The following is a 10868-nucleotide window of genomic DNA, read 5'->3' as shown; positions in this document are numbered from 1 at the left end:
GGTAAAGTAACAAACTAAAAACAGAAACCAAATTCACGGGAGAACAGCAGACTGGGGGATGATGGACCCCTCAAGACAGAACATATGTGGCGTAGACATCGAAATAGGACAATGACCTGACAAATAGCTGGACAAACACTAGGGCTTAAATACACGCACAATATTCAAGAAACACGCAATACCTGGATGGGAACGAAAGGCAGGGCAGGCTGACTGACTGAGACACGGGGGCTGGAACACGCGGATGGATGACAGGTGCAAAAAAATTACACTTACGACAGACGCAAGGGAAACACAACATGAACCCAATACTCAAATGAACTGTAACTTAACTTAAAAAATTAACCCACAACAGAAGAGAACCACAACAGAACGTGACACTATCGGCCGAAAGCGGCAGTTGTGCCCAGGAAAGAGTTAAAGCAAAATTGAGACACTACTCTTCCCCTACTTACACTGTGTATAAACAAACTGTTAGTAGTGAAAAATGCACCCAAAATATCTATGCAAGTTACAGTATGTCATTAGAGACAGTTAGAGTGAAGAGTGAATATGAAATACTATTCAGGATATTTTCATGAACATTAGCACCTTCTCTTCACTTGATTTTCAGGTTGAGAATTCACAGGCATTTTGTGGCTTTCACAGCTGAGACACTCATGAGATGATAAAGAAAGGCATTGTTTTGCAAATATCTGTGATGCCCACTTCCATTACTCCTATGAGTATCTAGGCAACACGCCACACCTAGTCATCACGCCTTTAACTGACAGGTACATATGCGTCATGCATTCAATCTTAATAAATAATCATTGTTTCTGCCTTTAATATACATGTGACATTCAATGATTCAGCCTGGGGTTAAAATGGTTAATTTTTTTCTGTGTTATGTTTCAAATGAGCACCTGTGAACACTTTAAAATACATCTTCAATATTCATCTAAATGATAAAAAAATGTGATCCTTCTTAAACTTGAAATACTGGATAATCAGCGGCCAATCCAAATGTGCCTACTCAAAAACTTAAAAGAAAATAAAACTAAACATGAGCCAATTACATCATCACAACTTCCTTTACTGCTGCATTCTCTGGTAAATTATATTTTTCGTTGGATAATGCAGACAAAAACGATTCCAGTAATCTTCTTTTGGATCACAGCAGACATCCATGGCAAGCCAAAGCTTTCAGATTGACTCACCTGGGGAACTTGACCAATGTTTTGTTTGTTCCCAAGCACATGTTTCCACAGGATTTAGATAAAGATTAAACAACAGAGCGATGAAAACCTACCTCACAGCCATTTGGCAAACTGCAGAGCGTGATTCTACATGTCCAGATCAGTCAGATTGACCAGTATTCCATTTGAAGCTAGAACAAAGCAGAAACAATGGGCTTTGATTGGCAGATCAGCAGGAATTGTAGCAAAAATTCACCATACGCTCCATGTCCTTTCGGGGAGACACACTGTTAATTTTTTATAGTATAGCATAGGTTAAGGGACATTTTGTGTCAAGATTTAAACTATATCTTGAGATACAGCTAAAAGCTTGTTTTTTTGGCATTGCCTTCCAGTGAAAAGCTTGTATGTCTCCCAAAATACATGCTTTGGACAACCCATGACATTGGACAGAGCACAGTATATTTATTGAATGGGATTTTTATAATTTCTTTTGAATGAGGCTAGCACCTGTTTCGTGTTCTCCTAAGTAGGTGTGAGTATTGTATTTAAGTTCCATTTTAGTTGAAGGGTCATTATCTTACCTCTCTGGCTTCCTCGTATTTCCGAGTCACCCGTCACTGTCTCCCTGTCTTACCCATGAGTTAATTTTAGTTTCAAATTTATACTAATACTTTGTCCAGGTTTGTTCTTGGTTCAGTCCTGCCTCGTTTCCGTATTTAAAGTTCATTTTTTGAGCCACATATTTCTCAATGTTCCTGAATATTGGGGATCCCCTCCTTCCTCCCAACTCTTCATGCCCAGAAGTGACACTTATTTTACATTGCGATTTGTAATATAATGTACAATCTTGTTAAAGCTTGCCTGTGCTTGGTTGACTTCATAAAATTTTGTGGACAAATAATTTAAAATTATTATTTTACATTTTTTGTATACATAATGATTAATTGCTGATTCGAGTTTATCAATGTTAAAATGCTCCGCAAAATGGCCTGTGTTGCCCAGTAATATGTAGGTGTGCTTCTGCGAGGTCGAATCACTGAAGGCCTAAGTGTGAAATGCGGAAATGCATGGACCGCCTAGTAATGTGTATGTTGTGTATGTGTGCTTCTGAGGGGTCAAATGTACATGGATGTACGTGTGTATATGTATGTATGTGTGTAAATTATATATATATATATATATATATATATATATATATATATATATATATATATATATATATAGGACACAACATGGGCAAAGGGCCCCGCCTTCCCCAACTCCCAAGCAGCCAGCCGACGAACCAGGTGTTTGGAAAACAAAAGATATATTTATTTACATGAAAAAAGGGTTACTGAAAGATAGGAGCAATTAACTCAGGGTGAACCAAGGCCAAAACAACAAACAAAAAAATCTGTCTGTGCAATAACCAAACTAACCTAACAAACAAAAAAGACGATAGGCTTACCTCCCTAGCTCCAAAAACAGGAGGAAAGAAAATGCACAACAAAAACGGCGGTTCACCCCTACTGCTTGATTTCCACAAATATCAGGACAAATGTGTGGCTGGTTGGGAGCGAAGGAGGACGAGAGAGCTGTCTGCCATCTCGGCTCAATATATAGCAGGTGTGTGATCCAGAGCAGCAAATCATGGGCCTTCCTGGATCCGACCAATCCTGGCGTTGCTGGGGCACACCTAAAAAAATGCAAGCAAACAAGGGAAAAAGAAACAAAGCAGGCCGGTACTGGAGAGCCTGAGTGAACCCACCCGTAACAATATACACAGCGATCACTCCTACTTCGCGGTCTCAGATATCGCGGTTTCGGTACTTCGCAAGTTTTTCCAGGAAAAATTAAAAAAAATTCAAAATAAAAAATAATTCATAAAATGTACAAAAAGGGAAAAAAAATGAAAAAAGCAAAAAAGTACATTATACAGTACTGTATTCATCAAATAACAAAGTAATATTAGTTAATAACTATGTTAAGAATTCTTCAAGCGTTAGAGTTCGTGATGTTTGTTATCTTATTTTGAAATGCATGCTTTTAATTTGTCAGGTCGTGTTGCATTTCTGTTTCTTTTTTTACGTTATCTTTTTTGTAAACTTTAATTAACATCAACAATGTACAAAACATTACAAAACATGGAAGTAAAGTCTATCAGAAATACAACATAAAAACATATACGAACATAAGGTAGCAAAAAAGTAATGAAGGGTTGCAAAACAACTAAACCACAGAAATAAATATTATAAAGAGAAGAAAGAAAAATAAAATTATACAAATGAAAACAGCTCAAGGTCATCTCCTCAGAACAAGCCACAGTCTCTGCATAGTCCTCGAGTCCGAATAGCTTTGGGGTTTAAAGAAAATTGTATATCATTCAGATACATCAACAGTAAAACTTTAAAGACATCAACATTTGGTCTTTGATTAATAACTTTTACACAGTGAACATGAAACTTCGCCAAGATTAAGAGCAGGTTGATAACATATAATTTATCTGAGGCCAGTTTATCAGAATCCGATAATCCAAAAAGAACATGTCTAAATTGTATTTTCATTGAGGGTTCAATTTTAGAATTGACAAAATTATTTAGATCAATCCAGAAAGTATGAGTGTAAGCACAGTTCCAAAATAAATGGGATATTGTTTCATCTTCAGCAGAACAGAATGAACACAATGAGTCAATACTTATATTATATTTCTGCACCTTGATTTTTACAGGATAACATCTGTGAAGTATTTTGAAAGAAACTTCTCTCACTTTGTTTTTAGCTAGATATTTCCTAGGCAAAAGCATTATTCCAGTAAAAAACTGCTGCAGGTTTAGAAACCATATCCCTTTGAAAAACTCCCCTTATACAACAATTTGTGGCTTTATCACTTAGAAGTGAGCATCTATTACCAATAAACAACTGATTTGGATCCAAGTTTGGACTGTTACAATTTCTACCCTTTGGAGCAGAAATGAGTAACCTTCTATAACCTTCTGGGACTGCATCAAATACAATAGAATATTCACGAGGTGTAACCGGAACGCCATAAATTGAACAAAATTCTTCATACGTAAATAATAAGTAAATAATTGACTAATTAAAATTATATTGTTATGAACCCATCTCTCAACATAAAGAGTTTTGGATTTGAATTGAATATCTTGATTATTCCAAATATAATATTTGTGTTGGGAGAAGTTGTGTTTGTATATCATTGACCAATAAGAAAGAAGTTGACTGTGGAAATTTGCCAATTTGACTGGTAATTTTGAAATATTATAGTTGCATCTCAACAAAAATTCTAAACCTCCTACTGGCTTGAAAATAAATATGTTGATGAAGTTCCATATTGAGTTGGGGTTTTAAAGTACAGTTTGATCCATTTGAGTTTAAAAGTTGCATTTAAAGAAGAAAAGTCTAGAGCATTAGATAAGATAAGGTATTTATCATGACATTTTTCTTTATATAATGCACCTTGGTCTTCCAGATGAAATTAAACAAAGTTTTGTCTATCTTGACACGTACGCCATTTGGTACGTTAAGAGCCATAGCTGTGTATATTAATCTAGAAAGGCCTTCAACCTTTGCAACTGAAATCCTACCATTTATAGCTAAATCCCTTTGAAGCGAAAGATTGAATCTTTGTTGGACCGCACTTATAATGGGACAAAAATGTTAGTTATTCTTTCTCCTTGGTCTTTTTCAATTATGACACCAAGATATTTTACCTTATGCTTAATTTTGATCCCCAAAAACTCTGATCAGAGCATTCCTTAACTGGAAGAAGCTCACATTTTTTCATGTTCAATTTAAGACCAGAGGCTCTAGAGAAAACATTAATTACTTTTATTGCCTTATCTATCTGCAATCTGTCTTTCAAAAAAAGTGTTGTATCATCGGCAAATTGAGTAATTAATAATGTCCTGTTTGTTATCGTGAGGCCTTGTATATTACTATTTTTTTAAATGAACAGAAAGTAATTGCATAGGAAGAAGAAAAAGGTATGCTGATATTGGACACCCCTGACGGATCCCTCTGCTGATATCAAACCTTTTAGTTGTACCAAATGGAAGCTTTATGGCGCTATTTGCATTTGCATATAATGTTTTAATGGATTTTTTAAAAATTGTCACCAAATCCAAATATATCCAACATTGCAAAGATAAATTTGTGCTCAATAGAATCAAAAGCTTTGTAAAAATCTAAGAAAAGAATAAAACTCGTCTTCGATCAAATCTGAATAATCTAAAATATCAAGTACCAATCTAATATTATTTGTGATATGTCTGCCAGCCACAAAAACAGACTGAGTTTCCTCAATGATATCATTTAGTGTTACCTTTTATTTTTTAGTTAAACAAATTGCAAACATTTTATAATCGTTATTAAAAAGTGATATTGGCCTCCAGTTGTCCAATAACGAAGTGTCCTTCTATGGTTGTTTTGGAATCAGTGTGATTAAACCTTGAGTCAGGGATGAAGGGAGCTTTTCATTTTTAATACTTTCTATATAAACCTGATGTAAGAAAGGAGCCATCTCTTTGGAAAACATTTTGTATATCTCTCCCGTCAATTCATCTGTCCCAGGACTCTTGTTAGCTTTTAATTTTTTAATTGCATCTTCAACCTCCTTCAATGTAATAGGGGCATCACAAAGTTCTTTATTATCCCTAGCAATATCTACAATGCTACCTAAAGAATAAAAAAAAAAACACTCCATATCATTTATTGAGCAATCAGATTGGTATAATTTCTTTTAAAATAACTCACACATTTTTGATATTTTTTCAGACTCCTCTATGACTACTCCATCTGAACAAAGTTTGATAATACTATTAATCTTATTATGTCTTTTCTCTAATTTGAAAAAATAACTTGAGTTTTGCTTTCCCTCTTCAAGCCATTTTCTTCTAGATTGCACAAAAGCCCCTTTTGCTTTGATAACATACAACTTGTCAAGTTTTATTTGTAATATTTGAAGTTTGTTTTTATGATCTTGTGACAGATTTTCAGGTAACTGTGACGATAAAGAAACAATTTCAGAAATTATTTTGACTTCTTCCTTTTAATTTTTTTCTGCCAATTTCGCTCCAAACTTTCTTAAGCGTTCGTAATTCGAATTTCAAAAATTCCCAATTATTTCCATAAGATTTTTCAATGCATGCCTTTTTCCAGTCTACATATTATCAATTTTATTTCATTTACCAAAGATTCATTTAAGAGAAGAGAATTGTTTAATTTCCATGTTATTTATGCATTCATTCTTTTTTGTCGACAGTTAGATGAGAAATTCAGCTCCATAAAAATGGTACTATGATCCGTCAAAGGTGTGGGTAACACTTTTACATCAGATACAAACTCTGATAAGGGATCAGATATTAACCAATAATGATTTTGTGATTGTAGTGACATTGTTTTGTTTTTCCAAGTAAATTCTTTTGCTAAGGGATTCCTCAACCTCCAGATATCAACTAAATCACACTCATCTATAAATTCCTTCATATAGGTACCATCCCCATTTTTTGACAGCCATCTAGCAACTTCGTTATTCACTGTACAATTGAAATCCCCACCAAAAATGATTTTTAAATTAGCATACATACTAGTGAAAGATTCAATTTTTGCCTGTATCATATGTAACAGTGCCACATTTTCTTTCTTGTTATCGTAACCATAAATGTTACCAAGCAAAAACATGTGTTCATTGAAAAACATATGCAGTAGGACAAAGTTACCATTTGGATCAACTATTGATGACATAATCTCATGTAACTGACATGTAAATCACTGTTCCAAAATTAAAGCTCCAGCCGATTTATGTGTTCCATGAGATGCCCACAAATCCCTTCCCCGTTGAGACCTCCAAATTTTCACATCATTTGGACCAGAATGTGTTTCTTGTATAAAACAGAAGTCTGCATTGAGATTTTTAGCATAAAGGAATATAGCTTTCCATTTAGTATTGTCCCTTATACCTCGAGCATTTAAAGAAATAAAAGATAACGACAATGAAACGTTTGAAATAAATTTACACCCTAAGAAAAAATATAAATTTCGACATTGGTGGAACTACTTGGTCATAGACCATTATATGTATTCCAATAACAATTCTAACAGCCTTAGAAAACGAACACAAACTTGAAATTCGAACCACGTTAACGGTAAACATTTGTCTCATAATATGTCTCATAAAATTGCCATACTTCTCTTAACAGTCACCGGATTTCTTTTCCATCAACGAAGGCTCGCGCTCCTACGAAGTGCCTGCTCCACTCTTGGCCTAAGTTGGTTGCGTCTTTCGCGATCCTCGGGAGTAAGGTCTTCCTTGACCTTCAGCCTTCTTGTCATCAGGAACTCCAAAAGCTTTGCCGCCTTCCAAACAACATCCCAAAAGTGTCTCATGGTGAACTGTACAATGATGGGTCTTGGTTGAGATGATGCGTTTGCGATTCGTCTTGGCCCAAGCCTATGAACGGTATCAATCACGTCTCGTAATTTTTCTTTGTCATCCGGGACAATGTGTTGGCATATTTCGAAGACCTTGTTTCGTTCAACTAGGCCATAAAGATGCAGATTCCATCTTCTTTTATATCTCGCCAATTCCATCACCTTGTTTTCCAATTCTTGGGTGTTCTTTTCTATTTTGTTGACCCGCTCTTCAGTTTTTATCACCAACACTCATGTCTTTCATTTCCTCCGTGACATGTGTTATGGTGTTCACCAAATCAGCAATTTTTTGGCTAAAATAGCCCTTTGTTCTTCAATAGCCGCTTTCAGCATTTTAATGATAGCCTCTGTTTGCTCGTTCTGAGTCGCTCTCTTTTTTTGTGGCTGCTTCACCGGTGAAAGTTAAGACTTTGGGAAGAACGCTTCCCGGTGCCAAAATCACTTTGCATGACTAATCATAAAAGATTATACCGCTATTAGTAGTTCTCTTTCTCCAGTCCTGAGAACAAATTTTCAACAAACTAAGTAAGATTAGTTATTTAATGAATATACAATAATGTTAATAAGGATAACATAATGTTAAATAATAGGAGAAAGAAAATAAAACATGCAAAAAATCCCCCCAAAAAAGGATTGTTTATGGTTACTGTGGCTATATTGGGGCGTACATAGAAATCTAGGAACTGATACCCTACTTTGCGGGTTTCAGACTTCGCGGGGGGTTGACACCCTCCCATTAACGGCGAAGTAGGGGGGATCACTGTATATGCAAATAAAGGAACAAGTGGGGTAAGTGGATGAGAGTATTTTCTTTTTCACAACTTGTGGCTCGGTAATTGTCATGGTAACAAGTACAATATACTGTATATTACACTGTCATGTCTAAAACAGTTATTGCCCAAGATACATAACTGCAGGGGATCACTATATATATATATATATATATATATATATATATATATATATATATATATATATATATATATATATATATATATATATATATTATATATATTGTTGGAATTTTCACATTTATTCTTAGTTGTGATTGCGAGCCCAATTGAATAATAGTGTATTGTTTACATACCTTTGTGAAAGATTCCTGCGCGTTCGGGTATGAGCCGGGATAAACACACATAAGCACACGTTCATCACGTCGACAACACTTCAAAGATTTATTATTACCAAATTGTCTAATGCAGTTTACAAGCCAATTGTCCAAAACAGACATCTTTGGATCATTGCCGTGTCATAGTGAGAATGATGCCGGTTCCTCATCCACCCTCCTCTTTTATATTTGCCGGTCCACTGAATGGGGGTTGTCGCCCGTCTATGTCATCATGTTGGGTTGTTTCCTGTCCTCTGCTACTCCCTTTCGGTTGGAGGATTCCAATCCAGACAGTTCAGCAACTGTGTAGATGCTTTTGAACATACTCAAGTACACATTAGAAACGTTCTTCTTTTTATACCATTATATAGCCCTGACTTTTATTGTTACATTCATCTGATCTTCTAACTCCTACATCGTAAGGTACAATATTTCAGTATTTTTATTGTTTGCGCCTGTATGTGTGTGTGTGCCCCCAACGTCCCAGACCTGTGGACGCCAATCACATCTGTGTGTTCGAGGTTGAGCATCGAACAATGCGTTCTGGAGGACTTTACCCCCATTCCTATCTTTTATGGCGCCCGTCTATTTTGTTATTGCCGCCAGTAAGTTCCTGACCATCTAGTATTATAATTTGTGCCCTATTGATACTTTGTGTCTTTGTTTTACTGACTGTATCACAAAGACAAATGATCTCATTAGGTGTTGACCTCCCGGGCTGGCTCTACAGAAAGTTGCTGCTCTGAATTTTACTTGCCAATCAACCTATGTGAAACTACATTCCTTCAAAATATATATATATATATATATATATATATATATATATATATATATATATATGTGTGTGTGTGTGTGTGTGTGTGTGTGTGTGTGTGTGTGTATATACATATATATACAGTGATCCTTACCTTTCGTGGGTAATTGGGACCGGGACTCCCCCGCGCTAAGGGAAGTCTGTGATTTTTTTTTTTTTTGATGTGAAAAGTCTTCATACTATACATGTTTCAGACAAATATTCCTGCAGCGCATGAACTAAATCTTAAATCATTAAAACTTAAATAGTAACGGTTGTCACACCTCCCCATCCATTTTGCTGTAGTCTCATCTGTGGCCATAATAGCATATTAACAGCGCCAAAAAGTCCAATTAAAGTGAACGCTGTAAAAAAACATGATAAAGTCACAGTTACACTTGAAGTTACAATTTATTACAAAAGAAATCTAGTTAAGCGGTTTCCAGCGGCACAGTGAAATCGCTCTCCTCACCCCAGCCAGTGTGAGTAATTTGATTGACAAAGGTGCTGCCTTGCTTGGGGTACATCAAGTGGTCATAGTCGCGCTGCACCAAAGTCTAATTAAAGTGACAGCTGTAGCAAACATGGTAAGGATTGCAGTTTACACTTGAAATTCCAATTAATTACAAAAGGAATCTAGGAACGCAATTTCCAACAACGGTGGAAATCTTCCTCCTCCTAAGAGCGTTTTCTGGTTGAGATCGGCGCTGGTGTCAATGAGGGCAAACAGCTCCATGTGGATCAAAAAACACGCAGGCTCTTGGGAGGAGGAAAGCGGCTTCATTGTGCCGTTGGAAATCTCTTACTTAGATTTATTTTGTAATAAACTCGGGCATCCTGAAATAAAGGAATATGTTTTCATTTTGTCCCAACAGAGTTTTTCCTTGAATCCAGAACCAAGTAAATAAAATTTGGCTCATCTTACCCCACTCTCCCCTACTGATTAATGACAAGGGCTACTAGGTGGATACAAATTTTTGAATTAACACATTTGGTGTTTTCCTGTTATTAATTAGCAAAAGATTTATCTTTTTGGGGACACTGATCATGTTACTTACTTATTTTTTTTAATAATGAAATGTAATTTAACCAGGTAGGAAACAGACACAGTAGATATCAATATGAACCATCTTATTCCTACAAGCCTCAAGTGTTCACATTTTTATTTCAAACAATCATTTCAATTCATTTTCACTTGCCAGAAACAATGAAAACAGCTATTTTTAGAACAAGCTCTCTGGCTACTAATGTGGTCTTTAAGGACAAACTGGTGCCTGCGGACACTGTGTCAATGACTCCGAACCTAACTTGAGTGTATGTATAATGATTTGGTTTCTTGGTTCATACCACACTGGCCAAG

This window comes from Hippichthys cyanospilos, chromosome 17 (assembly GCF_059441005.1).
Source record: "Hippichthys cyanospilos isolate Australia breed blue-spotted pipefish chromosome 17, RoL_Hcya_1.0, whole genome shotgun sequence".
Classification (NCBI taxonomy): Eukaryota; Metazoa; Chordata; class Actinopteri; order Syngnathiformes; family Syngnathidae; genus Hippichthys; species Hippichthys cyanospilos.
The sequence above is the reverse complement of the archived record's forward strand: the minus strand, read 5'-3'. Positions refer to the sequence as shown.